Source organism: Centroberyx affinis, unplaced genomic scaffold, assembly GCF_046629955.1.
Source record: "Centroberyx affinis isolate AG114_WGS23_722 - 3 ecotype Tasmania unplaced genomic scaffold, CSIRO-AGI_Caff_v1 ptg002629l_1, whole genome shotgun sequence".
Taxonomy (NCBI): Eukaryota; Metazoa; Chordata; class Actinopteri; order Beryciformes; family Berycidae; genus Centroberyx; species Centroberyx affinis.
This window is the reverse complement of record NW_027280823.1, coordinates 192,501-199,190: the sequence shown is the minus strand read 5'-3', so window position 1 is coordinate 199,190 and position 6,690 is coordinate 192,501. Positions and strand designations below refer to the sequence as shown.

At 40.1% G+C, this 6,690-nt stretch overlaps 1 long non-coding RNA gene across 1 annotated transcript; it reads right to left on the bottom strand.

Annotated features, from left to right (window-relative positions):
• Positions 1-1,321: 1,321 nt before the first annotated feature.
• LOC139657092 (uncharacterized) lies at positions 1,322-4,032 on the bottom strand. The gene is made up of 3 exons (XR_011696169.1): positions 3,914-4,032; positions 2,603-2,700; positions 1,322-1,409 (listed from the first exon to the last, which is right to left on the bottom strand). It is a non-coding gene; the product is annotated as an uncharacterized lncRNA (long non-coding RNA).
• Positions 4,033-6,690: the final 2,658 nt, after the last annotated feature.

The window sequence follows — 6,690 nt, the reverse complement described above, 5'->3', positions numbered from 1 at the left end:
GGGGGAGAGAGAGAGAGGGGGAGAGAGAGAGGGAGAGAGAGGAGAGAGAGGGAGAGAGAGAGAGGGAGAGAGAGGGAGACGGAGAGAGAGAGAGAGAGAGATGTCTTCAAGAGTAGGGCTGGGCAATATATCAATATTATATCAATATCGTGATATGAGACTAGATATCGTCTTAGATTTGGATATGGTAATATTATGATATGGCATAAGTGTGTTTTCCTGGTTTTAAAGGCTAAATTACAGTAAAGTGATGTCATTTTCTGAACTTACCAGACTGTTCTAGCTGTTCTATTATTTGCCTTTACCCACTTAGTCATTATATCCACATTACTGATGTTTATTTATCAAAAATCTCATTGTGTAAATATTTTGTGAAAGCACCAATAGTCATCCCTACAATATTGTCGCAATATCGATATCGAGGTATTTGGTCAAAAATATTGTGATATTTGATTTTGTCCATATCACCCAGCCCTACTTACAACTGAACATTTAGCCCACTTCGTAGAAAATACCGAGATATATATCGTGTATCGCCATTCAGCCTAAAAATCCCGAGATATGATTTCTGGTCCATATCGCCCAGCCCTAGTAAAGAGGACGAGGAACGAGAGTCTGTCCGTCCAAAACACCGACCAGCTGCTTTACTACATAAAAATGAGACGATGATATAGAAAAAAAAGATTCCTGCTTCCCTGGTTGTTCATTTTTCCATCGTTTCACTTTAATGCGTCTTGCATGTTTCTGTATGTTGTGTTTATTGTGTGTGTGTGTGTGTGTGTGTGTTGCTGAGAGACACATTTACCATCAGAAAGGATCAGGTTTTGAACCTCAGGATCAGAGCGAGGCTGAACGCTCCCTTAGGGGTTTAAACTGTGATGTTTCAACAAACCTGGTCTTCAGGTAAATGACCAGCTGGTAGATTTTGTCTGTGCCTGATCTCCAGGTAAATGGGAGAGTGAACAGGTCTGCTTGCTGCTGTCACTTCATATTATCATGGGATATGAGTTACATCCTACAATAGATATGAACAGTCAGCCAAAAGAAATCAGATATGAGCAGTGACTCAGAACTGAGCCTGAAGTCCTGCAGTGTGAACGGAGCCTGAAGGAGAAGCACTTCAGTGTCTGGCCGTCTTTTTTATTTCAAACCGACAGAGTGTCAAAGTCTCAAACTCACATTAAAACACACAGAAACACACAGAAACACACAGAAACACACAGAAACACAGACACACACAGAAACACACAGAAACACACAGAAACACACAGACACACACAGACACACACAGACACACACAGACACACAGAGACAGACTGACCGGGTTTTTTGAGTCTGATCCCCTTGGAGAGCGAGGAGATCCGGTTGGAGCTCGTCATGAAGGAGGAGTCCACCACCTCCCTGGTCCTCTGGGGGTTTGGCAGAGTCACATGATCAGTACATAGAAACACACACTGTATGAAGCCTGTGAACTCCATGTTTACCTGTACAGAACCACAGTACAGCCAGCTACTGACATGCTACTGACATACTACTGACATACTACTGACATACTGCTGACATACTGCTGACATGCTACTGACACTACTGACATACTACTGACATACTACTGCTGACATACTGCTGACATACTACTGACACTACTGACATACTGCTGACATACTGCTGACATACTACTGACATACTGCTGACATACTGCTGACATACTGCTGACATACTGCTGACATACTACTGACATACTGCTGACATACTACTGACATACTGCTGACATACTGCTGACATACTGCTGACATACTACTGCTGACATACTACTGACACTACTGACATACTGCTGACATACTGCTGACATACTGCTGACATACTGCTGACATACTGCTGACACTACTGACATACTGCTGACATACTGCTGACATACTGCTGACATACTGCTGCTGACATACTGCTGCTGACATACTACTGACACTACTGACATACTGCTGACATACTACTGACATACTGCTGACATACTGCTGACATACTGCTGACATACTGCTGACATACTGCTGACATACTGCTGCTGACATACTGCTGCTGACATACTACTGCCGACATACTACTGACATACTGCTGACATACTGTGGGAAACCAGGTAGAAGGAGGCACATGGGAACACACTCTCTCTCTCTGTCACACTCTCTGTGCCTCTCTCTCTCTGTCACACACTCTCTCTCTCTGCCTCTGTGCCTCTCTCTCTCTGTGTCTGTTCCTCTCTCTCTCTCTGTCACACACTCTGTGTCTCTCTCTCTGTCACACACTCTCTCTGTGTCTCTCTCTGTCACTCTCTCTCTGTGTCTGTTCCTCTCTCTCTCTCTGTCACACACTCTCTCTGTGTCTCTCTCTCTCTGTGTCTCTCTCTCTCTCTCTCTCTCAGTGAGACAAACTACCAGGGTTGTAGGTTCGATTCCTGTTCCCTCCCATGCTGACATTGAATGAAAGCTGTAACGTAACTGAGCTTTGGATCAAAAAGTCCACCAAATGCTAGGTAGGCTTCTACAGGGACACCATTATGACCTCTGACCCCGCCCCCCCCCCCCCCCCCACACACACACACACACACACTCACCTCGATCACATTGTGGCAGGACTTGCAGTAGAAGCGTCCCTCGTCTGAAACGCCCAGTCCACCGCCGAGCACTGAGCACAGGGCTCCCTGTACCCGTCCTGAGGGACACACACACACACACACACACACACACACGCACACACACACACAGGAATATGTTGGTGCAGAGACAACTAAGAGTAGTACAGTACACACTGACACACATGGTACAGGATATATGATGACAACCATTTTGACAGAAAAGCTGTGAAAACAACTAACTGATGTGTATTGTTTTAACCTTTTTTAATTTCATTACCTTCTACACCACCTCCAGCCCCAGTATGTGCCGTTTTTTTTTATTTTTTTTATTTTATTATCATCATCAGCATCAGATATACAAAATTGTCCAAAAGCATAAAAGGAGTAACAAATATACAACATCAGGGGTTACAGACAAAGCTTGACACAAAAAAATACAAAATGAAAATGGTGCAGTAAAAAATAATATTAAGATGTTAAATTTGGAGCACAGATTTAAAGTTTTCACAGCTTTTCTCCTCCATGAGGTAGATAATGTTCTAATGTAGGACTCTGCTTCCTTTTTTAAAGGTACAAAAAAAGGGTTTCGTTTTTAACACCTTACATTTATGGATATAAAACTTGACCAGCAATATGATGAGATTACACAGAAAAAAAAAATATTTTCTAATTCTTTCCTATGATTTGTAAAACCAAACAATACATTCTTCAAGCAAAGTACAAAAGCATCATAGATAGAGTCCAGTCTCGTTTGGAGAGACCGTGACGTCGAACCTCATTAAAAAAATCTGTCAATTTACTTTTGCTTTGCTTATCGGCAAATGTACATGCGCGTTAGAACATGACTTAGATGCTTTTCTAAATCTTTCGGGTCTTCTGGTAAATTCGGCTTACAAGTGATCCACCAAGCAACACTTCATTTCAATAAATTTTCAACATTTAGAGTCGGTCCACACTGCTTGCTGCCAACCACAACGTTGTTTTTAATGGGAGAAGACTGGAGATGAGAAGCTGAAATGTTATTTAAATAAACGCTGCTTGTATACTGGGTGTATGCCGAATTGAAGAATGGCTCCTGTAGATTCGTAAAAGCTCTTAAATCATGTTATATAAAACATGTGGTTTTGCCGATAAACAAAATAACTTAAAACTAACAGATTTGTTTTAAAGGGGTTCGGCGTACTGCTGTCTCCATACAGGATAACGGAACCTATCGGCGCTAGTGGCAAGTAAACCTTCGTCATTGTGTACAAACTTTATTAAACATCAGAAATATGCAGAATAAATTACCGTCTGCTCTTCGTCCATGTTGAGTCAGAGAAATCCGTCTGTCACCGGTTAGTTTCAAATGTTAGCTGGAGCATCAACATGTGCGGTGGTTTGTTTAGGATTTAAAGGAAATGACGCCATCTTCGGTTTTCCGGTACTTCCCGCGGTGTGTTACATTCAAATCTGCCCCCCTCCCCCTGTGAAGGAACCAGGAAATGAAAAATCAAGCCAAAAATATGTCATATTAGCGAGTTAAACTTGTTTGTATGTAGAATAATAATAATAATAAAATAAAATAAAATATGTACTGTATATATAGGCCTAAAAAGGGATCTGTTGTCCCAAGAGCACTAATTTAGCCCTTCTGTCACTGATATGATGTTTTATTTTATTTGATTATTGATGGGATGTGATTTGTTTTATTGATGTGATCTACATGGGTGTGATTTAATTGGTGAGACCAAATGGCTGGACAATAAAGTATTCTAATCTATTCTATTCTATTCTATTTTATTCTATACTATGACTCACCACAGGGAAAGAGAAAGAGAAAGACTACTGAAGCATATACAGTATATGAATAAGCAAAGAGTATAGGAGCAGATTAATAAATTACAGATACTAAAAGATACTGAAAATAATACAGAAAATAAATACATAGGGATAAAGATCATCATCCTCACTGACAGATTTACAGATTGAAAATGATTTTGATAATAAACATTATCATCATAATCATCATATAGCTTTTTTTTTTTACTATCAACAATCAAAACAACAAAAACAACAACAAAAGCATACATCAAACATCATACCCAGAAAATAAATTCAATCAAGTAAAATCAGAAGGCAGTTAGAAGATAAAAGGAGAAGAGCAGAGGGTAAAAACAATAGAAAAGACATCAAGTACCAAGAATGTCTAAAATTTCATATATAGGCCTACTGTATAAGGTTATGGTTACTTTATTGTCTCCCATGGGAGAAAATTGTCTTGGATAAAGGGAACTGCTGCATGAACCAGACATTACAATAAAAACACATTAAAAAGGAAAACATTTGGCAAACATTAGCCTGAGATAAAACAACCGAGCAAATGAGCCACAGAGCCATTCACACTGTTAAAACTTACAAAGATTCAAAGACATACTTCTCTGAACATACACATCTCAGTACATAAATTACAAGCAACAGTACATCTCACTTTACATGCTTACAGGCAAACAAGCGATTAGTGGAACCTGCAGTTATCTTAGAGCCTCCTGCTTTTCTGTCTGTCCTTTAATAACTTTAACTGACAGAGGGATGAATGAATGTTTGTAACGACTGTGCGACACAAAGCCCTGCACCTCCTTCCAGAGTTCATTAGCACATCAGAGTTCAGCACATGGGAAGGGTCAGATAAAATCCTGTTGACCTGCCGAATAGTGGACTGCTGAAAAATGTGTTGGGGGGTGAGGAGTGTGGGCTTCCCATAATCCTCCCTGCCGTCTTAACCAGAATAATAAATATTAAATATCTGAGCTTTAAACTTGACCATTAGGTTTCCAAACCAGCTGGTAATATCATAATGTAAGATGGACTCTATAGTAGCTCTATAAAATAATTACATAATATTAACATATTAACATAATATTCCTGCAGACACCAGTTTTTGGTGTCTGCATATATAATAATAAGTCTTAAGAAGTGATTTAAGAGATGATCCTACAGTCACACTGCTGGTTCTGACAGATGCATGTCTGCCTGCAGAGGGCAGCATGACCTGCTGCTGTGAGAGAGGAACAGATCAGCTGATTGATTCTGTTGCAGAGAGACTGAAGAAGTGATCAGCTGTTCAGCAGAGAGACTGAAGAAGTGATCAGCTGTTCAGCAGAGAGACTGAAGAAGTGATCAGCTGTTCAGCAGAGAGACTGCAGACTGAACATATCCATCCTGATCGATATGAATCACAATCACCATGCTGCCACATCACAGTAAATCTGTACATTCAGAGATAAAATAACCAACAGTGACGGACTGTAACAGATTTTCGTGTTCCGCTTCATATGGGTTGTATAATTCTCATTCTTTTTAAATATTATATATATATAGAGAGAGATTTTTAATTAGTATTCTACCTAAATGTATGTTCAGTGTTGACTCGATTTGAATTGTATATGAATGTTTGTTTGTTTTTTCATATCAATGTAAGCTTGCATTTATTTATATGAATGTATAGTGATGTAATTTAGTGTAATGTAATTTAATGTTTATCATGTAATGTGTTATGTACAGTATGTCAGGTCTGGACCCCAGGAAGATTAGCTGATTGCCACGGCATCAGCTAATGGAGATCCTTTAAATAAACAAATAAACAAATAATAATTCAGTAGATACTATTGAAAGTTTCCGTTAGGCCCCGCCTCCTGTCAATCAACCCAGTCAAACCAGAGCCAGACTCTTCCTCCAGCTCCAGTCTGGACCATGAGACAGAAACTAAAGCTAGATTTAAACTGCTGCTCTCTTCTTCACTGGGAGGAACTCCTGATATTGAGACAGAGTTTGATTCAGAATATTTACTGTGGAAAACAACTGAGACGAAGGAAAAATATCAAATATCTGCGAATGTGATAAAAGCTGGAAAACCATCTGCAGTGATGGAGAACAGGAAGGAGAGGAAGGAGATGAGAAGAAACTAAAATCAGAGTCTGTGGGAGTTGGAGAATGTTCCGGAGGAATGCAGCGGCATGTCACCGCCTGCTGAGGAGGTCAGAGGTCAGGGGTCAGAGGTCAACATGGCAGAGCTGCTGACAGACAGA